Below are 23,574 nucleotides of genomic sequence, written 5' to 3'. Positions count from 1 at the left end.
TGTGTCACATGCTGGTGTGGAGACTCCGGTCCACAGGATTGCAAGGGAATGCCGAGGGTTATAGTCTCAGCCAGGTGCATCAGGGGCACAAACCTCCTCAACATTGAGGACACCCACCATCTGGGCTGTACTCTCTTCTTGCAGCTGCCATTGGGAAGGAGGTACAGGAGCCTTAGTTCCCACACCACCAGGTTCAAGAACAATGATTACCTTTCAGCCATTGGGCTCCTGAACCAGTGTGGATAACTTCACTCACCTCGACACGGGTCTGATTCCACAACCTATAGACTCACTTCAAGTACTCTACTGCTTACGCTCACAGCATTTTTATTTACTTACTTATTATTATTTGTCTTTTTATATTTGCACAGTTTGTCTTCTTTTGCACTATAGTTTTCCATTGATTCTCCTGTATTTCTTTGTTCTACTGTGAATGCCTGGAAGAAAGAGAATCTCAGATAGTATATGGTGACATATACGTACTCTGATAATAAATTTACCTTCAACTTTGATCCTGTAGGGGTGGTGCTTCAAGAAGATGGCATCGATCATTAAGGATCCTCACCTTCTGGGACATGCCCTCTTCTCATTACTACCATTGAGGGGGAGGAGCCTGAAGACACACACTCAACGTTTCAGGAACAGCTTCTTCCCCTCTTCCATCAGATTTCTGAATGGTCCATGAAGCCATGAACACTACTTTCTAGTAGACCAGAGCTTAAAACTTTGAGGTAAAACACAAAGCTGCTGGAGATGGTCGAGGGAAGCTGGAAGTGGCTCATGAACATAAACACCATCACAAGGCGCAAAGGCCGAACGGCCACTTTCCATGCTGTTGTGAGGATTTCATCTGACAATGGGACTAACGTTCGCCAAATTCTCAAACAACAGGAATTCTGCAGATGCTGGAAATTCAAGCAACACACATCAATGTTGCTGGTGAACGCAGCAGGCCAGGCAGCATCTGTAGGAAGAGGTACAGTCGACGTTTCAGGCCAAGACCCTTCGTCAGGACTAACTGAAGGAGTCTTCCTTCAGTTAGTCCTGACGAAGGGTCTTGGCCTGAAACGTCGACTGTACCTCTTCCTATAGATGCTGCCTGGCCTGCTGCGTTCACCAGCAACTTTGATGTATATTGTTCGCGAAATTCTGCCTGATAGATTCGTAACAGCTCACACCTTATTTGGTAACAAAGAAGAAATCTGATAGGAAAGGACTTTGGACCATGGGAGAAAGGGAAGGAGTGGGGAACCAGAGGGTGGTAATGGGCAGGCGAGGAGAAGGGATGGCATGAGAGGGAAACCAGAATAGGGAATAGAAAAAGAGAGAAAGTTTGTTTGTGTGTAGTTTTTCGTCGATTCTATTGTATTTCTTCGTTCTACTGTGAATACCCACAAGAAAATGAATCTCATATATGTACTTTGATAGTAAATTTACTTTGAACTTTGAGAAGGAAGGAAGATGAAGACAGGACCATTTCTGATGAGTGGAGGGAAAATACGTTACGTATCTTTCGGACGGGGTAATACATACCCTGAGTGTAAGTTCGCGGTCTTCTGCTGCTGTAGCCCATCCACTTCAAGGTTCAACATGTTGTGCATTTAGAGATGCTCTTCTGCACACCACTGTTGTAATGTGTGGTTCTTTGAGTTAATGTCGCCTTCCTGTCAGTTTGAACCAGTCTGGCCATTCTCCTTTGACCTCTCTCATTAACAAGGCATTTTTGCTCACAGAACTGCCACTCACGGGATTTTTTTGTTTCTTGCACCATTCTCTGTAAACTCTGGAGACTGTTGTGCATGGAAATCCCAGGAGATCAGCAGTTTCTGAGATACTCAAACCACCCCGTCTGGCACCAACAATCATTCCACGGTTGAAGTCATTTAGATCAAATTTCTTCCAATTCTGAACAATAACTGAACCTCTTGACCATGTCTGCATGCTTTTATGAGTTGCTGTCACATGACTGGCTGATTAGATTTTTGTATTAATTAACTACTTGCAATTAATTAAAGAAGAAAACTTAAGACAAAAATTTACAATTGAAGTAAGGAATAGATTTCAAAGTCTAGAAATAGAATCTGTTGAAGATGATAGCAATCATGTAGAACTGAAATATAACTCTTTAAAGGATGCCTTGGTAGAATCAGCAAAGTCAGTGATTCCTAAAAAAGAAAAAAGCACAAAGAATAAATGGATGACATATGAAATAAAAAATCTAATGGAAGAAAGGAGATGGTAGAAAGAAACTCCTATAGAATATAAATCCTTAGATAAAAAAGTAAAAAGCTTATGTCAAAAAGCAAAAGAAGAGTGGTTAAACCAGGAATGTGAGCAAATAGAAAGAATCCCTATTATTGATCCAAAAAGGTTACGTCAACAAATCAAGAATATCACTGGTAAGACGCTCCTCTGTTCTTCAGGTGGATGTTTGAAAGCAAAGGACGGTACCACTATCATGGAAAAAGATGAGATTATGAACAGATGGACTGAGTATATTCAGGAATTGTTTGAAGACGATCGAGGCGAAAAACCAGAAATTAAGAAAAACATTGTAGGTCCAAATATTTTAAAATCTGAAGTCGGTAATGCAATAAGTAAGATGAAGAAAGGAAAGGCAGCAGGTCCTGATGAATTAGTAACAGAACAAATTATTGCCCTTGAAGATTATGCAATTGAAAAATTTATTGATTTAATCAATGACATTTATGGGATTGGAATAATACTAGAAGAGATGAAAAAATCAGTATTTATCACTCTTCCTAAGAAACCTGGAGCAATAGAATGTGAATTACAAGGGACCATAAGTTTAATGAGTCATATCACCAAGATACTTCTAAGAATTTTGACGACAAGAGCTAAAAGTAAGATACAAGCTGAAATAGGCAAAGAACGATGTGGTTTTGTGAAAGACAAAGGTACAAGAAACACAATATTGATGTTAAGGATACTATCAGAACGAGCTGTTCAAGTGCAAAAAGATTTGTTTGTTTGTTTTATCGGCTACACAAAAGCATTTGATAAAGTGAAGCACAATAAGTTATTTGAAATATTACAGAAAACTCTAGATCTGGATTCAAAAGACCTCTGCCTAATCAGAAATCTGTACTGTAAGAATAGATGGAGAAGTGAGTCAGTTTACGAAAATCAAGAGAGGCGTTAGACAAGGGTATGTTTTCTCCCCGATTTATTTAACGTGTACATTGAAACAATATTACAAAAAATAAAAGACCTCTTGGGAATCAAAGTTAGCGGTGAAAACATCAATAATTTTAGATATGCGGATGACACTGTGTTAATTGCAAGTATGGAGGAAGAACTACAAAACTTAATTGATATAACTGTTGAAGAAAGTGCAAAAATGGGTCTATCTATCAATTGTAAAAAGACAGAATGTATGGTGATATCCAAAAAGAAGGAGAATCCTATCTGCAGGCTGAGAATTAATGGGGAAGACATAAAACAAGTACAGAATTTTTGCTACTTCGGAAACTGGGTGACATCAGATGGCAGGTGCGACTTGGACATCAAAAGAAGAATAGGGATGGCAAAATACACCATTATGAGATTGAAGAGTATACTGACCAATACTAAACTAGGCATGACAACCCGCCTCAGAGAACTGAAATATTACGTTTGTCCAGTTATGTTATGCGGCTCAGAATGTTGGACAATATCTAGTAACATGAAGAAACGAATTGAAGCAGCAGAGATGTGGTTTTTGAGGAGGATGCAAAGAATATCATGGACGAAATGAATATCTAACAAGGATGTCATGAACAGAGCAAACACAAAAAGAGAAATAATGTATGAGATCATGAAAAGGCAATGTAACTTCATTGGATATGTGATTAGGAAAGAGGAGATAGAATGCACGGTAATTATGGGAAAGATTGAAGGGAAGAAAGCAAGAGGAAGACAAAGACAAATGATGATGGAGACAGCAGCCAGAGAACTGGAAATGAATACCAATGAATTGATCCACTTGACCTGAAACAAGAGTGTGTGGGCCATGGCAGTCAAAGCTCAAACTGGGCATGGCACCTGATGATGATGATTAATGAACAGGTGTACAGGTGTACCTAATAAAGTGGTCACTGTGTATATCCTTAATGAAATTGAGCCAACATTAGAAGAAATGATGGGACTCTTGTCAGTTCAGACCAGGCTTTGCAGCTTGCTGTTGGTGTGTATGTAGCTTGTCAGTTACAAGGGGAACTGCTGACGAAAGCAACATGACGTTGACGGAAATTATACTGGGTATGGATTATCCTCAGCCTAGAACATGATAACTTTCTGTGATCAGATAAATCTTCACTTTATTTATGGTCAGCTGAAACCAGATTGATATTGTTTTAGTTTCATATACTGCAGATTCAAGATTCAAGATTGCTTAATGTCATTTCCTGTGCACAAGTGTAAAGGAGATTGAAATAATTGTTACTCTGGATCTGGTCCAGCACAAAATAACACAATGAGATAAAGAACACAATAAAAATACAAAACACAATAAATATAAGTGGATACGAAAGCTTATAGATATAGATTGATTGTGTCATATGACAGAGAAGATTGGTAGCTTGGTCTGACTGTTTGCTTGTAGGGTTGTTCACTGACTCTGGAGCTAGATCGCAAATGATTCATCACCAATTGAGGTGACATCGTCAGTGCACGGTTGAGGATTTGGACCTCCTGGTAGACTCATCGCTATCAATCTAGACAATGCACAGAAGTGACTAGGAAGGCGAATAGAACGTTGGGTTATATAATGCGCTGAGTGGAGTTCAAGTCTAGTGACATTCTCCTTAAACTGTATAATGCACTTGTGGGGCCTGTGTACAATCTTGGTCTCCATATTTCTCCATATTGTGTGAGGGATGTGAAGGCACTGGAGAGAGTCCAGAGAAGGGTAACTAGACTCATTCCAGGTCTGCAGGGTATGAGCGATGAAGAAAGATTGAAAGAATTGAATTTTTTTAGCCCAAGTAGACATAGAATGAGAGGAAACACGATAGAAATGTCCAAAATCATTACGGGTGTAAGTAAGGTGGATGCCAGCTGCTTCTTCAAAATTAATCCATCAATGAAGGCATGGGACCATAGGTGGAGACTGGTTAAGAGGAGATTTCAGACTAACATCAGGAAGAATTTCTTTACACAGTGAGTTGTAGATGCATGGAACACACTACCTAGTTGTGTAGTTGAGAGTTATATCTTAGAGTCTTTCAAATCTAAACTCCATTGTTATTTTCAACACAGCATATGATTATGAAATTGGCAAGCTTTGTTGGGCCGAATGGCCTATTCTTGTCAAAAACTTTCTAATGTTCTAATATTCTAAAGCTCTGCCAAGTGTTCACGTTTACATTGGTCTAACTCGTTGCAAAAGCAAGAAATCAAGAGACTTCTTAGAAGCTTGGTTCTCAACGGAAGACTCTATTAACAAGTATATTGATCTGGACACAACTTACAAACCTCGATGTCTGTGGGACTGGGACCGAGGGGCGAGTGGGGACACCTGGGGAACCAACACTCACAATGACCGATAACCAGGGATCCGGGCCAGTGGAGATCACTCAGCTATCTGGTTAGCCGGGACCCAGCGGAGACTCGTGGCCAGCTCGACCAATCAGAATAATGAGTTGGACCAATATAAACCATGAGCACTCCGCAGAAACAACACTCAACTGTGCACTGATGATGTCACCTCGACTGGTGATGAAATGCATGCGACCTACACTTCGGGCTTGGTGAACAACCCTACAACATAGATTGTATGTCCATAAAGTGACACTAGGCACAGGAGTGTCTGTACGTAAGGTGACTGACGGGAAATGATAAAGTAGTGGTGGTTGGTGTGTGGAGGAGTGGGTTAGTGGGTGGAGGTGTTGATCAACCTTACAGCTTGGGAAAAGTAACTGTTTTTAAGTCTGTTGGCCCTGGTATAGATGCTACATAGCCTCCTCCCTGTTGGGAGTGCGACAATCAGTCCAGGAGCAGGGTGGGTGATGCTTCTATGGGTAATACAGAAAATACAGAGAATATAAAATTGGCAGGAAAGGGTATTTATTCTGGAACTAGAAGCAGAGGAATCCTATGCACCTACATGAATCCTGTTGAGAGTTTGGTCAGAGATGAATTCAGTGCACAACCATTGGCAAAGACATGTGGTGTCATGGCACGTGCAATAAGAGAGTTCAGTTCATAGTTCTGAAATGTTAGCTTAGTACTTAGGGGAATAGTGTGATGAAGCCAAGTTAAGCCTGATACCAGCCAGGACATGCCCTCTTCTTATTATTATACCATAGGAGCAGAATTAGGCCATTGAGTTGGCACTGCCATTTATTGTGGCTGATTTATTAACCCTTTCAACCCCATTCTTCCTGTAATCTCTGACACCCTCACTAATCAAGAATCTATTAATCTTTCCTTTAGATATGCCAGTGACTTGCCCACAGCTGTGGTAATGTGGTAATGAATTCCACAGATTCATCACTCTCTTGCTAAAGGGATGTCACGAGCTCCACGGCTTCTATGGCTCGCTGTGGAACGTTGAGCTACTAGGGTTCTCAAGTACCTGAATTGACTAATCGTTATCTTAACCAGAGCCGTTAAGCCCTTGTGCTTTCGGTTTAATCATTTCAAGTTAATTGTGACTGCCATGGGTTTCCCGCATTCTATGATTATTTAAAGAGGACTCTCGTTCAGTGCCTTGGTGCGGAAGAGAATGACTTGTCTCGCAGTGCTGCTCAGTCACTCCTCCGAGGCTCTTTGGTGTTCCTATGTCCAACATCTTGTTTCTGTCTCTTCATGGAGACTCTGCCGTCCTGGGCTCGAGTCATTGTCAGTGCTTCCCGTGCCTGAGAGCCTGCATTTCCTCTGCAATTGGGTCCTGTCCTCCTCGAGCAAACGGTGACAAGAAATTCCTCCTCATCTCTGTTTTAAAGGGAATCCCTTGAATTCTGAGGCTATGCACTCTGCTCCTAGACTCTCCCAAAGTTGGAAACACCTTTATCATTGGGAAGCAAGTCCAGGGGCCTGAAGACGCACACTCAGTGATTCAGAAACAGCCTCTTCCCCTCCGCCATCACGTTTCTGAACAGTCTGTGATAACTAACCCATTCTTTTGTAATTTATGTCTTTGCACTGATGCAAAACAACAAAAGTCACATCATGTAGGACAGTGATAATAAACTAGATTCTAATTCTGGATCTTAACCAATGCAATGGCTCATGACTCTGTCGTCATCAATCATTGTAGTTTTCTATACCAGAGAGCCTGAATCCAGTCATTATTTTACACTTGAGGCTTGAGGTAAACAGATTTAATTCCAACAACAACCGTGCACTCAACATCAGTAAGACCAAAGAATTGATTGTGGACTTCAGGAAGGGGAAGTCGAGGGATCACACTCCATTCCTCCTCAAGGGGTTAGCAGTAGAAAGGGTGACAAGTTTCAAGGTCCAGCATGTCAACATCTCTGAAGTTCTTTCATAGTCATAGTCACTCGTTATTGATCCCGAGGGAATTTGGGTTTCGTTACAGTTGCACCAACCAAGAATAGAGTATAAATATAGCAAAATAAAACCAGAAATAATTAGATAGTAATATGTAACTTATGCCAGGAAATAAGTCCAGGACCAGCCTATTGGCTCAGGGTGTCTGACCCTCCAAGGGAGGAGTTGTAAAGTTTGATGGCCACAGGCAGGAATGACTTCCTATGACGCTCTGTGTTGCATCTCGGTGGAATGAGTCTCTGGCTGAATGTACTCCTGTGCCCACCCAGTACATTATGTAGTGGATGGGAGACATTGTCCAAGATGGCATGCAACTTGGACAGCATCCTCTTTTCAGACACCACCGTCAGAGAGTCCGTTTCCATCCCTACAACATCACTGGCCTTACGAATGAGTTTGTTGATTCTGCTGGTGTCTGCTACCCTCAGCCTGCTGCCCCAGCAACAAGAGCAAACATGATAGCACTGGCCACCACAGACTCGTAGATCATCCTCAGCATCGTCCGGCAGATGTTAAAGGACCTCAATCTCCTCAGGAAATAGAGACGGCTCTGACCCTTCTTGTAGACAGCCTCAGTGTTCTTTGACCAGTCCAGTTTATTGTCAATTCGTATCCCCAGGTATTTGTAATCCTCCACCATGTCCACACTGACCCCCTGGATGGAAACAGGGCCTAATATACTGATGCAATTACGAAGGAAGCACGATGGCAGCTATTTTTCATTAGGAGTTTGAGGAGATTTGGTATGTCACCAAAGATACTCACAAATTTCTACAGATGTACAGTGGAGAGCATTTTAATTGGTTGTATCCCTGTTTGGTGTGGAGGGGCCACTGCATAGGATTGGAAAAGCCTGAAAAGATCTGTGAACTCAGCCAGCTCCATCAGGGGCACCAGCCTCCCCAGCATCGAGGACACCTTCGAAGAGAGATACCTCAAAAAGGTGGCATCCATCATTAAGGACCCCCATCACCCAATACACGTCCTCGTCAAATTGCTACCATCGGGGGAAGGTACAGGAGCTTGAAGGCATACAGCTAACAGTTTAGGAACAGCTTCTTCACCTCCAGCATGAGATTTCTGAACGGACAAAACCCCCACAATTTTGGCTCTCTTTCTTCACTACATTTAATTTTACATACTATCTCCTGCTTGTACTTGGACTTGCAGGGGCACGAGATGGTGTAGCGGTTAGCATGCCATTATTACAGCTGGGGGTGTTCTGGAGTTCAGGGTTCAATTCTGGCGCCATCAGGAGTTTGTACGTTCTCCCCGTGAGCGCGTGGGTTTCCTCCGGGTGCTTCGGTTTCCTCCCACAGCCCAAAAGACGTTCCATTTATTAGGTCATTTGACCATTTAGTAGGTCAATTGGTCACTGAAAATCGCCCTGTGATCAGGTCGGGGTTAAATAGGGGGGTTGCTGGGCCGTGCAGCCTGTTGGGCTGGAAAGAGTCTGTTCCATCTTCAAATAATTTGTTAAAATTCTGGCACTTGCAATAAAGAGAAGAGTAATTTGTTGATCACCTTCAGCATCTACACAGCTGCACCCTCATGTCTCCAGGTTTTTGAGACAAATATTTTAATGTTCTGTAGCTAAGCAATATGGCATTAAAAAGCTGGCAGAACAACAAGGGCAAGAAGATGCAAGGTTATTGACTGACAATACAGATACTGACATGATTAAGAGGCACTAATCGAAATAACCAGCATCTTAAATACAGTGGTAAGGACGATAGATGTCAGTACCAGAATCAACAAAGCTAGTGGCTCTCATTATGAACACATGTTGGGGTTGAAATGTACCCCTCTGTGAAAATCACAGTGTGATATTGGCTGTGCGCTGTACTCCCTTTCTAAAATTTAGTTCCAATCGCACCATTGGGATTGTTTTACAGATAACAGAGCACTCAGACGCAGGACTGAGGAAACACACAGGACCTCTAAGCCTGTTTGCCTTTCACCGAGGTCATGGTTGATCCACGAGTAACTCTATATTATCCGCAGTGTTCTGCAGACTCGCAGAGTCATTCAGCACAGGGCAGGCCCTTCGGCCCAACTATCTCATGCCGACCAAGATTCCCAGCCTGGCTGAGTGGGTACGTTCAGCTTGGACATAACGGGGGTGGCACGTCCGTGTAGCAGTTAGCACAATCGCTTTACCGCACCAGCTGTAATATTGGCCTTTCAATCCCTGCCACAGTTTGAAAGAAGTTTGCTCGTTCTCCCTGTGACCACGCGCGTTTCCTCCTACATTTCAAAGGCATACCGGCTAGGGTTAGTAAGTTGTGCGCACAGTCCTCGCTGATTTGACACAGTTCACCGCATGTTTCGATGTACATGTGACAAATAAGTCTAATTTTGGCAAATAAACACTTCTCGGGCTTCCAGCCAGGTACAGGCATTGACTATAACTGACGTTTTGATGACCAGCTCTGCCACCTTCTGCAGGGACAAGTTATAATCGATAACCAGTACCTGGCTGGAAGTCCAAGAAGAGTTTATTTGTTATATATGCCAGGAAAGCACAAGAACAGCGATTCCCAATGGGGGCAGTTACGTGTCCTAAAGGGGTGTTAGGGAAAGCAGAAGTCGTCATGGGGCATTCAAAATTCTTGGGGGTGGGGTAGTAAGTGGCACCCAAACTTGAGGCTCAAGACCTGACCAACCATTAGTAGAGCAGGTAGTTCCAAAAAAAAAGGATAAGGCACTGGAACACAGGAAGAAGCTTAGCTCTGCAGCCAGTGAATACTCGTCATCACAACAAGTCTGAAACTCGGCAAAGTCAACCAACCTTACCATCCAAACACGTTATTGGGGATGGATAAATTAGCAACCAGGGTGCCCAACAGCTCCCCTTGACTCGCAGCATGGAACAAGTTCATGCAATTTAACAGTTGGTAAGTCAAGTACACCTTCTTGACTTTCTCACAGATCTACGGAAAACAGGTCGCACAATGATACAGCGCTGGCCGGAACCAGATGATGAAATAGAGCCAATCAGTGAACCTGCAGACCCCGAGGATTCCTCTTGAGGTGTTCAAAGTGATCTCGGCTTCGTATGTATGGTCAAGGACCATCTTTGGGGATTATGAGATCTTACGTGATTGGTCAGTCGCGCTAACTGGAATAGTAAAACGGTAGCTTGCTGAACACAAGCTCTATCCTGACTAACATTCAGATTCCAATCTGAATCCTTATCAACGTAATTGTCATTGTTGTGATTGTCTTCATCTTCGCCTCGCCGTTCCTTTGTGTGCCACTACCATCGTTCCATCTGTGTCAACTCACTGCCATCATCAGCATCCGAGAGGCATTCCCAGGTTGTGTTAATTTTTTGTTTTAATTTAGCCTCGTTAATGATGGATAAATACGTACAGCGTGCTCTTTATGAGCCTGAAGGCAGTGAAGTCTTGAAATCAAATCTTGCTAGGAAACAGAAACTATAGAAAGTGTGTCAATGCAATGTTACATACCTGGAGTATGGTTTTATTGCATTCCATCAATGCGTCTCAAGGAACTGTTCGAGACCATCAGCATTCTGGAGGCTGCGTTCATCATCATCAGTCAGTCAGTCAGTGGGTGCCGTCCCGAATCTGGGGTTGGCGGCTATGCACCTCCACCTTCTTCGATCTTGTGACAGCACCGAGTGCAGCCTCTCCTCCAGTTTGTTCTTGCTGGCCGCCTTGGCACCGCCCGCTGCTGCCCTGCCGGACTTGAGCCCGAGGCTGTGTCGGCCTCCAGCCGTGGCCGCTTCTTTGAGCTCGGCCCTTCCTTAGGCGGAGGCCTTGGGCAGGTCCAGGCACACGGTGCAGTGCCCAAGTTCATTATATCTCTTCTAAGTACATAGCATATGATTTGTAGATACGTGGTGAGACTTTAATCTCTTCCACGGAAGATGGCCGTTGGCTCACAAGGAGCTCATCTGCCCTTTGTCAGGTCTTGTTTTTTTTTAGTCCTGCTGGTCCTCACCAGACTAAGTCCGTGGGGGAGCCGGCCCAAGTCACCGACCACCCGACCACAGGCCCCATCACTGGTGACTTTAATAGAGCGTCACTGTCTAAAGTCTCTCTGTTTTGTCAACACATCCAGTTGAGCACACGGGGAGAAAGCATACTCGACCACTGCTACTCTCCCTTCCGCAACGCTTACAAAGAGCTCCTCTGCCCGCCGTTTGGAAAGTCGGATCACTCCTCCATCTTGCTTCCGCCAATGTACAGGCAGAAGCTGAAACAAGAGGCGGCCATAGTTAAACCGGTCCACTGTTGGTCCGACCAGTCAGTCTCCATGCTACAGGACTGCTTTGATGACATCAACTGGAATGTCTTTCATGATGAGGGTGTCTCTGAGTTCACGAATGGGGTCACGAGTTTCATCTGGAAGTGCATCGAGGATGTTGTACCCCAAAAATCAGTCAGGGTCTATCCAAACCAGAAACTCTGGATCTACAGTTCCATGCATGCTACACTCAATGCACGGGACAGAACTTATGTTGCCAGTAACCAACAGGAACTCAAGAAATGCAGCTATGTTCTACGCAAGGTCATCAGGGCAGCGAAATGACAACAGGGACAAGATCCAGACACAACTCTCCACCAACAACACGTGCAGCTCGTGGCAAGGTCTACACACCATCGCAGACTTCAAAGCTAAGCACAACGGTGCTGCCAACATCGCTGCCTCTCTCCCAGACGGGATAAATCTTTTTTTACGCTCAGTTCGATGTCGCCAACACTGAGCCCCCGAGGAGAGCCGCCAAAGTGACCTGCACCTTGATCATCTCTGAGTCTGATGTACGCTGGTGTTTCCGATGAGTGGACGGTCACAAGGCTGCGGGACCGGATGGCATCCCAGGGCGGGTACTCAGGCTATGCGCTGCTCAACTGGCAGGTGTGGTTACAGGCATTTTTAATTTCTCCCTCTCCCAGTGTAGAGTGCCCTCCTGCTTCAAAACATCCACCATTGTCCCTGTACCTAAAAAAACCAAGGTAACCTGTCTGAATGACTGGCATCCTGTCACACTCATCTCAGTAATAAGCAAGTGCTTTGAGAGGCTCGTCAAGGACTGTATCTGCAGCATTCTACCACCTACACTGAACCCCTACAATTCACCTACCGACACAACCAATTGACAGATGACACAATAGCCACTGCTCTACACACTGTCCTTACACATCTGGAGAAGAGGGATGACGCAGTGCTGTCAAGAGAACAACCTCTCCCTCAATGTTGCAAGAACAAATGAGCTGGTTGTGGACTACAGGAGGAATGGAGACAGTCTCACTCCTATTGGCATCAATCGTTCTGGGATTGAGAGGGTGAACAGTTTTAAGTTCCTCGGCATACACATCACCAAGGATCTCACGTGGTCTGTATATACTGGCTGTGTGGTGAAAAAGGCACAACAGTGCCTCTTTCACCTCTGACAGTTGAGGAAGTTTGGTATAGGCCCCTAAATCCTAAGGACTTTCTACAGAGGCACAATTGAGCGCATCCTGACTGGCTGTATCACTGCCTGGTATGAGAACTGTACTTCCCTCAATCACAGGACTCTGCAAAGAGTGGTGTGGACAGCCCAGTGCATCTGTAGTTGTGAACGTCCCATGATTCAGGACATTTACAAAGACAGGTTTGCAAAAAGGGCCTGAAGGATCATTGGGGACCCGAGTCACCCCAACCACAAACTGTTCCAGCTGCTACCATCTGGAAAATGGTACCGCAGCATAAAAGCCAGGACCAACAGGCTCTGGGACAGCTTCTTCCACCAGGTCATCAAACTGAATAATTAAGCTGATAGAATTGTATTTCTATGTTATATTGACTGTCCTGTTGTACATACTATTTATTAAAAATTACTATAAACTGCATATTGCACACTTAGACCGAGATGTAACGTGAAGATTTTTACTCCTCATGTATGTGAAGGATGTAAGAAATAAAGTCAATTCAATTAAATTCAATTCAGCAATGCCCCGTGTGTCTTATCTGTAACACAGTACTAGCTAATGAGGACATGAAACCATTAAGATTGCAGGAAAACTTCCATAAAAGACACCCTGAAAAGGCTACTTATGGTATTACTCAGTTCTAGAAGCATTTGAAAAGTGTTGAACACTCAAGTTATTTGCCAAGAAAGCTAAAAATGACCTAGATAGTGGTCTCATTCCTTCTTATAACATTTCCAAAATGATAGCAAAGTGTGGAAAATCTCATACAATTGGTGAAAGATTAATAATACGGTACCTGCTGTATCAGAAGTGCTCACCACTGTTCTCAAAAAGGATACCACTTTTTAAAAATCAATTCCTCTGAGTAATAGCTCTGTAGCTCGTAATATTGATGAAATGAGTGAAGACACTGAGCATCAACCACGCACAGAGCTACAAAAAACAGAACTTGGGATACAACTGGATGAGCCAGCTGTGCAAGACGACAAGACATTGCTAATGGCATAAGGTTTAACAAAAAGGGAAAAGTTTATGAAGAGATTCGCTTTTGTAAAAAGTTAAAAACAAGTATCAATGGAGAATCAACTTACAATGAACTCACATCCATTAAACAGCAGAATGTTTCGCCAGTTACGCCAAGATAACAATGAAGAGTTTGAATGCTTGCTTCTTCACACTGACATGCGTTGGCTGTCAAAATGTTGCTGCTAAATATGTTTCTTTGTCCTTTTTGACACTGTGGTTGAATTTTTGCTCAAGCTCAACAAGACCTTGGGAAACAAGATAGAACTTCTACGTGGAGATGTGGCATACCTAACCAATTTGTATGACAAAATGAACGTTCTAAATATGAAACTGTAGGGTGAGAATTTCAATTTAATCCAGGGAAAAGTGCGGTGTCCACTTTTATCAGAAAATTGGAAACATAAAAACAAAACATAGGGAGAAGAGTGTCCTCACAGTTTCCTTACATGGAAACTATGGCACTCTCTTTGCAAGAATACTGTTTACAACTGGAGTCAGAGAGAAGGATTTTCAGAATCGATTCAAGGATTTGAATGATCTAGTAATTCTGGACTGAGTAATTAACCCATTGCTTTGCAAAGGTGGTGGAAGACAGGAAGAGAGCTTGCAAGAAGAAATTATCAAAATTCGGAATGATGAAGAAGCAAATCTGCTTTTGTGGTATGTGGGTACACTGTCATACGAAGCTTCCTGGTCTTTAGAGAAGAGCCAAATTGCTCTTCATTGCATTTGATTCTCCTACCTTGTTGAAAGAGGCTTCAGTGCAGTGAACCCCATCTCACAAAAAACAAAAACTGCTTGGACATTGTTACTTGTGGGGACTTAAGGCTTTTGCTGTCACAACTTGAACCAGATATTTCTAAAAACCATCAAGTTCAAGGATCACATTAATATTGAAGCTGTTGTACAGCATAGAGGTATAAGCAAGGTTTAAAGACAAATAAACATTTAAAGCAGTGTAGTAGCGTGCAAACGCTCTACTAAAGAAACACACGGAGGCAGAGAGAACTGAACTCAGAATGCCTTTCCCGATTCAAAATCGCGCGTTTAAATCTCCCCTCCCATGAGCCCCTGTGACGCCACGACAGACTGTCCCCGGAAGGTCCGCCCGAGCGGCTAGTTCCAAACGCGCTACTGCATGTCTGCTGCGGCTCCCGATGGCGGTTCGAGTCCCGTGTGTGCGGGCCGCCACTCCAGAATCATTTTTCTCATGTTAGCATATGGTAGATACGCTTTTATACTATAGGGGCACTGGAAAGTATATTGCGCCTAAGAAGGGCATTGGCAAGTACGAAGGTGCTTTAGGGTGTTAACATGTACGAACAAAGGTGCTTTTGGGGCATTGGCAAGTAGGAAGGTGCTTTAGGGGCATTGGCAAGTACGAAGTTGAGCTAGTAAAAGTTGGGAAACATTGCACTAGATCCTTTTTAAAGTCTAATTTTAATCTTTATCCCTTTATATATTTTACCTGACTTCGATGGGGTGAAAGTTATTGTTGAGCAGCAGCTAGAGTTAGTCCCAATTATCCATGTTTGTCTCATTTCCCTCCAAACCTGTTCCATCTTTGTACCTGTCCAAATATCTCCTCAGTATTGTTAATGTATCTGCCTCAAATACTTCCTCCTGACAGTTCATTTTACATATGATCCACCCTCCAGGTGGAAAAGGTCACCTCTCAGGTTCCTATCAAATCTCTCCACTCTCAGCTGAAACCTATGGCCTGTCGTTGATTCACCAACCCAGACTGTGTACATTCACACCATCTGTACCCCATATAATTTTATACACACCTATAAATTCACCTCTCACTTGATAATGCTCCAGCAAGAAAAATCTAACCTGCTCAACCTCTCCCCAAAACAATAGGACCATAAGACCATAAGATATAGGAGCAGAATTAATCCATTTGGTCCATTGTGTCTGCTCTGCCATTTCATCATGGCTGATCCCTTTCCCTCTCAGCCCCAATCTCCGTGGCAATGAATTCCACCGATTCACCACCCCCTGGAGCTGAGTCCATTAGGGAGTGGGGTCCCAAACGACAGTCTGGATCTGTCCATTGGGGAGTGGGGTTCTGAACAACAGTCTGGATCTGTCCATTGGGGAGTGGGACCCTGAACGACAGTCTGGATCTGTCCATTGGGGAGTGGGACCCTGGACGACAGTCTGGATCTGTCCATTGGGGAGTGGAGTTCTGAACGACAGTCTGGATCTGTCCATTGGGGAGTGGGACCCTGAACGACAGTCTGGATCTGTCCATTGGGGAGTGGAGTTCTGAATGACAGTCTGGATATATCCATTGGGGAGTGGGACCCTGAACGACAGTCTGGATCTGTCCATTGGGGAGTGGAGTTCTGAACGACAGTCTGGATATGTCCATAGGGGAGTGGGGTTCTGAACGAGGGTCTGGACTGGAGAACAGGAGTAGTGGTGGCATAGCATTAGAGTTAGTGCTTTCCAAACAGCTGGTGTGGGTTCAATTCTGGGCCATCACACTTTATGTGCAGTTTTGGGGTGTTGTGGTCGTGTAGCGGTTAGTGCGACCTTGTTACAGCTCAGGGTGTCGAGGTTCGGAATCCAGTTCCAGCATCCTCTGTAAGGAGGGTTGTACATTCCTTCTTGGGGATGCGTGGGTTTCCTCCGGGTGCCCTGGTTTCCTTCCACCGTCCTCAGAGGTACGGGTTGGTAGGTTAATTGGTCGTTGTAAATTGCCCTGTGTTTAGGAGAGGGTTAAATCGGGGGTTGCAGGGTGGCGTGATTCGAAAGGCCAGAAGGGCTGGTTCATGCTGTATCCCATTAAATATATCAATAAGAACATGGCGAGTTTTCCTTTTCCCTGTCTCGTTTGGAAGTGCTGAGCTCGGTTATTGCCCTGGACATGAATCAGCTAACTCAGCACAATGACGCTGGAAAACAATTGGTAGTAACGGCTCAGAATAGCTGGTCCTATCATTCAATGAGATCACTACTGAGCTGTGATGTATTGCATCCACAGGGCAGTTGAGGGATCTCGTGACTCTATAAAAAGCAGAATTTCCTGGTGGTCAAACATTTTAATTCCTGTCCCCATTCCCATTCTGACATGTCGGTCCGTGGTCTCCTCTACAGCAACAATGAGGCCACACTCAGGCTGGAGGAGCAACACCTCATATCCCATCTAGGTAGCTTCCAACCTGATCGCATGGACATCTTCAACTTGTGTTCATTTTCCCCCTCCCCCTTCTCTCTTTTTCACTTCCGCACTCTGGTCCCTTAACTATTCTGCTCACCGACCTCTCAGTTCCTTCTTCCCTTTCTCTCACGGCCCACTCTCCCCTCCAGCAGATTCCTTCTTCTCCAGCCCTTCCCCTTTTCCACCAATCACCTCCCAGCTTCTTACTTCAATCCCCCTCCCCCACCCACCTGTCTTCACCTATCACCCTCTAGCTTGTCCTTCTTCCCCTCCCCACAACTTTCCCGTCCTGATGAAGGGTTTTGGACCGAAACGTTGACTGTTTATTCATTTCCATCGAATATGTCTGACCTGACGAAGGGTCTTGGCCCGAAATGTCGACTGTACCTCTTCCTATAGATGCTGCCTGGCCTGCTGTGCTCACCAGCATTTTTTGTGTGTGTTTGCTTGAATTTCCAGCATCTGCAGATTTCCTCGTGTAATATGTCTGACCTGCTGAGTTCCTCCAGCATTTTTCTGTGTGTTGTTCTGGATTTCCAGCATCTGCAAAGTCTCTTGCATTAGTGACTCTGCACTTATATGAGTGTCAGTGGAGCACGCTTCTCATTCAGATAGCCTCACTCAAGGCTTGAGCACAAAAGGAGAGTGCCGAGGGAGATAATAAGATAAAGAAGAGACAAAGACTAGTTTTATTTGTTACATGTGCATTGAAGTATTAAAACATACAGTGAGATGTGTCGTTTGCATCAAATCAGTGATGTGCTGGGGGCAGCCTGTAGGTGTTATCACACTTCCAGCATCAGCACAGCAGGCCCACAACTCACTAACCCTCACTCATACGTCTCTGGAATGTGGGAGGAAACCACAGCACCCGAAGGAAACCCAAACAGTCACAGGGAGAATGTACAATCTCCTTACATACAGCGATGGGAATCGAATTCCGATCTTACAGCTGGCTCTGTAAAGTGTTACATGAACCACTACAGGACACTATCAGAAATGCCACTTTAGGCCATATTACACCCAGGCTATATCTGTCCTCAGGTGAACGTAAAGAAATTCAACTTTATGATATTAGTAGAAAGCATACACCTGTGCGTGACAGTGATTATAGAACTGTACAGGCTCTTCACCCCACGACGTACTGCTGACCCTTTAACCTCATCTCAGATCAATCTAACACTCTAATAAAGATAACAGGAGCTATAAATAGTTAAACATCCTGAAGCCCTAAAAGGAGCACTGGCAATGGGAGGATTTCTTTAGGGTCAAGGGACCATATAGCACTGGAGCCCTGAAACAAACCCTTCAGCCCATCTAGCTTCTGCTGAAATGTTGTTCTGCCTAGTCCCATCAATCTGTACCTGGGCCATAGACCCCCATACCTGTCCCATCCATGTACCTATCCAAACTTATCTTAATTATTGACATTGAATCCACAACTTCTGCTGACAGCTCATTTCACAATCTCACCACCCTCAGAGTTAGAAGCTCCCACTCAAGTTCCCTTTCAGCATTTTACCTTTCACCCTTAACCTATGACCTTAACTTCTAGCCTCACCCAACCTGAGTGGAAAAAGCCTGCTTGCATTTACCCTACCTGTATATCTCTATGAAATATCCCATCATTCTCCTACGCTCCAGGGAATGAAGTTCTAACCTACTCAACCTATAACTCAGGTCCTCAAGTTCCAGCAACATCCTTGTAAGTTTTTTCCTGCATTCTTTCAAGCTTATTGATATCTTTCCTGTAGGTGACCAAAACTGGACTCAATACTCCAAATTAGGCCTCATCAACATTATTCACAACGACAATGTAACACACCAACACCTTTACTCTAGACACTGATTTATGAAAGCCAATGTGCCAAAAGTTTTCTTTGCAACCTGTTCTACCAGTGACAACACTTTTCATGGAATTATGGATCTGTATTCCCAGATTCCTTCGTTCTACTGCACTCCTTAGTCACCCACTGCTCACCATATTAGTCCTACCCTGGTTGGTCCTGACAAAGTGCAACACCTCGAACTTGTCTGCATTAAATTCCATATGCTATTTCAGCCCACTTTTCCAGCTGGACCGATTCCATGGCAAGCTTTGATAGTCTTCCTCGCTGCCCACCGCATGCCCTATCTTGGTCTCATTTGCAAGTTTGTTGATTCAGTTAGCCACGTGATCATCCAGATGAATCATGACACGTGGACCTTCTACAGAATGAATCCTACATCCATCGGTTGACCATAACTTACTTTTTTATCTGCTGTTGTGCTCGTTGACAATCGCGTCAGAACTTCCGCTCCTAGTTCCCCACTGAATGCCTTTTCTTTGTCTAAAATCAAAAAAGGGTCACAATTAGAGAGGCGGCTCAAACCCAGAGGCAGGGTAAGAACGGGAGTCAGGGCATCAGTGAGTGATTAATTCTCAGTGCAATTGATTAGAGGGTATAATTTATAACTAAAGTTTGGGCAAATGTGAGCTGTTTTTCTTGGAGTGTTGAGGCTGAGGGGAGACCTGATAGAGAGTTATAAGTAACATTAGAATCAGAATCAGGTTAAATATCACTGACATATGTCATGAAATTTGTTGTTTTGCAGCAGCAGTACAGTGCAATACATAATAATAAAAAACTGCAAATTACAATAAGAAATATATTTTTAAAAATTAAATTAAATAAGTAGTGCAGACAGAGAGTGGAAAATAATGAGGTAGTGTACCTGGGTTCATTGTCCATTTAGAAATATTTTGGCGGAGGGGAAGAAGCTGTTCCTGAAACATTGAGTGTGTGTCTTCAGGCTTCTGTATCGCCTCCTTCATAGAAACATAGAAAACCTACAGCACAATACAGGCCCTTCAGCCCACAAAGTTGTGCTGAACATGTCCCTACCGTAGAAATTACTAGGGTTACCTATAGCCCTCTATTTTTCTAAGATCCATGTACCTATCCAAAAGTCTCTTAAAAGATCCTATCGTATCCACCTCCACCACTGTTGCTGGCAGCCCATTCCACGCACTCACCACTCTCTGCGTGAAAAACTTACTCCTGACATCTCCTCTGTACCTACTCCCCAGCACCATAAATCTGTGTCCTCTTGTGGCAACCATTTCAGCCCTGGGAAAAAGCCTCTGACTAACCACACAATCAATGCCTCTCATCATCTTATACACCTATCAGGTCACCTCTCATCCTCCGTCGCTCCAAGGAGAAAAGGCCGAGTTCACTCAACCTGTTTTCATAAGGCATGCTCCCCAATCCAGGCAACATCCTCATAAATCTCCTCTGCACCCTTTCTATGGTTTCCACATCCTTCCTGTAGTGAGGCGACCAGAACTGAGCACAGTACTCCACGTGGGGTCTGACCAGGGTCCTATATAGCTGCAGCATTACCTCTTGGCTCCTAAATTCAATTCCACGATTGATGAAGGCCAATACACCGTACGCCTTCTTAACCACGGAGTCAGCCTGTGCAGCTGCTTTGAGCGTCCTATGGACTCGGACCCCAAGATCCCTCGGCTCCTCCACACTGCCTAGAGTCTTACCACTAATACTATATTCTGCCATCATATTAGAACAATCAAAATGAACTAATTCACACTTATCTGGGTTGAACTCCTTCTCCATCATAGTAACAAAGTGAGGAATAAATACAGTTGGAAACTTTTTCCCTGATATACTGTACTAGGGGCATGCATTGACATTATGGTTAGCTGGTACTCTAAGGCATAGTGCTAACCACTATGCTACAGGGGGTGATACATTAGCACAACGCTTTGTGGTACAAGTGATCCAGGTTCAATTCCCACCGCTGCCAGTAAGGAGTTTGTATGTTCTCCCGTGATCACCTGGGTTTCCTGTGGGTACCCTGGTTCCTTCCCACAGTCCAAAGTCGTGCTCATTGGTAGGTTACTTGCTCGTCATAAATTGTCCTGTGATTAGGCAGGGTTAAATCTGGGGATTGCTGGGTGGCTCGGTTCGAAGGACCAGAAGGGCCAATTCTGTGCTGTATCTCAATCAACCAACCAATATATTTTTAAAAATTAAATTAAATAAGCAGTGTGGGAAAAAAATGAGGTAGTGTACTTTGGTTCATTGTCCATTCAGAAATCTGATGGCTGAGGGGAAGAAGCTAGTCTGAAACATTTCTTGTGTGTCTTTAGGTTCCTGTACCTCCACCCTGATGGTAGCGGTGAGAGGAATAGATGGGAAAGACAGTTGGAATCTTTCTCCCAGAAATACGAGAGGGCAAGCATTAAACGTGAGAGGGGTAAGTTTAAAGGAGATGTGCAGTGCAAGTTATCTTACACAGAGAATGGTAGGTGCGTGGAATAGGCCGCCGGGGTAGTGGTAGAAGCAGATACGATAGTGGTGAGGTAAATGCACAAATTCACAAAGACACGTGAATATTCATGGGCTAGAGGGACATGTGGGTGGTGAGGTGGAGATACACCTCTACCAAAGGAGGTGTAAGGTGCTCCTTCCCTCTGCTAGTCCACAGGTCACCCTTGGGCAAGGTGTAGCACCAGCTTAGACCCCCCAGTCAGGGTCATATGAACCCATGGGAGCAGGTGGTGGAAAGTCATATGAGCAACTGGTGCAGATCACAAGTCCTGGTTATGCGAGCATTGACACCAGGCAGACAATCTCTGAAGAGTTTGGATGATGGCTGAGTCACCATCTTGTAAAGACACTGCCCAGAAGAAGGCAATGGCAAAACACTTTTGTAGAAAAATTTGCCAAGGACACTCACGGTCATGGAAAGACCATGATCGCCCACGTCATATGACACATAATGATGATGATGAAGGCATATGGATCATGTACAGACAGAAGAGGTTTAGTTTAGTATCATGACTGGCACAGACTTCGTGGGCTGATGGGCCAGTTACACTGTTCTGTGTTAAGCAAGTAGACCTTGAAGTAACAAACCACTTAGAGAGAACATACACACACAAAATCACTGGAGGAACTCAGTCGGTCAGGCAGTGCCTACAGAGGGGAATAAACAGTTGACGTTTCCAGCCGAGACCCTTCGTCAGGACTGGAGAGGAAGATTCAGATTGAGGTTCACTTATCTACTATACGTACATTTAAATGTACAGTGAAATACGTCATATATGTTAGAATCAGAATCGGGTTTATCACTGGCAGATGTCATGGAATTTGTTGTTTTGTGTGAAATATATATAAATAAGTCCTGCAAAAAGAGAGTAAAATGGCAGTGTTCATGCCTTCACAGACTGTTCATCAATCTGACGGCAGAGGGAAAAAAGCTGTTCTCAAAATGTTGAGTGTGTGTCTTCAGACTCCTGTACCTCCTCTCCGATGGCAGCGATGAGAATGGGACATATCCTGGGTGATGGGGGTCCGTAATGATGGATGCTGCTTTTGATTTTCTTGATGGTGAGGACTCTAGCGCCTATAATGGATCTGACTGAGTTTACAACTTTCTGCAGCTTTTTCCGATCCTGTGCAGTGCTCCCTCCTTACCGGACAGTGATGGAACCAGTTAGAATGCTCTCCATGGTACGTATGTAGAAACATACTGGAGTCTTTGGTCTCATACTAACTCCTTTCAAACTTCTACTGAAATATAGCCACTGGCGTCCCTTCATAATGGCGTCAATATGTTGGGCACAGGATAGATCTTAATAACCAACACAACCTGAGGATGTGCTAAGGACAGGCCAAAGGTGTCACCACACATCCAGCACCAACATGGCATGCCCACGAAAGAACGGAGGAGAAGCCAGAACAAAAGGGTTAGTGGTTGCACCGTGTTTTGTGGTTTTATGTTGATTCTCTACAGGGGTGAGAGTGGGTAATGTGTAGAAATGCCAGGGTTAACTGGTTACCTTCACTGACAGTTGATCTCTTGATTGAGATGACTGAATTTGAAACATCCTTCGCAGGCGGGGGAGCAGAACACTCTCCAGCACTAAGTGTGGGGGTCATTCTCAGACCAGATAGGCAGCTCGAAGTCCTGGAGTTCGTACAGTTCTGTAGTAGAAACGGCACATGGTTACAGCACGCCAACGTCAAAGTAAATTTATTATCAAAGTGTATCTATGTTACCATATATGACCTTGGGATTAATTTTCTTGCAGGCATTTACAATAAATTAAAGCGGTGCAATAGAATTTTTGAAAAACTATAAATAACAAAGATGGACAAACAACCAATTGTGCAATTAGTAAAGAAACCAATATATAAATAAGTTAATCATACTGAGAACAAGAGTTGTAGAGTTCTTGAAAGTGAGTCTGTAGGTTGTGAAATCAGTTTAGTGTTGAGGTGAGTGAAATTATCCAGGCCAGTTCAAAAGCCTGATAGCTGAATGGTAAATACATTCCTGAACCTGGTGGTGTGGGACCTAAGGCTCTTGTACCTCCTGCCTGGTGGTAGGAGATGGCTGGAT

The 23,574-nt window shown here is 44.1% G+C and overlaps 1 long non-coding RNA gene across 1 annotated transcript in view; it reads right to left on the bottom strand.

Annotated features, from left to right (window-relative positions):
- LOC134359707 (uncharacterized) overlaps positions 1–19,447 on the bottom strand; it is a 29,739-nt gene extending 10,292 nt beyond the window's left edge. Inside the window, exon 1 of the long non-coding RNA XR_010021181.1 lies at positions 19,411–19,447. This is a non-coding gene — a long non-coding RNA (uncharacterized LOC134359707). The remainder of the gene's footprint in view (positions 1–19,410) is intronic.
- Between the last annotated feature and the right edge of the window lie 4,127 nt (positions 19,448–23,574).

The sequence above is a fragment of the Mobula hypostoma genome, chromosome 21 (genome assembly GCF_963921235.1).
Source record: "Mobula hypostoma chromosome 21, sMobHyp1.1, whole genome shotgun sequence".
In the NCBI taxonomy this organism is placed as follows: Eukaryota; Metazoa; Chordata; class Chondrichthyes; order Myliobatiformes; family Myliobatidae; genus Mobula; species Mobula hypostoma.
This window is presented reverse-complemented; position numbering and strand designations above follow the sequence as displayed.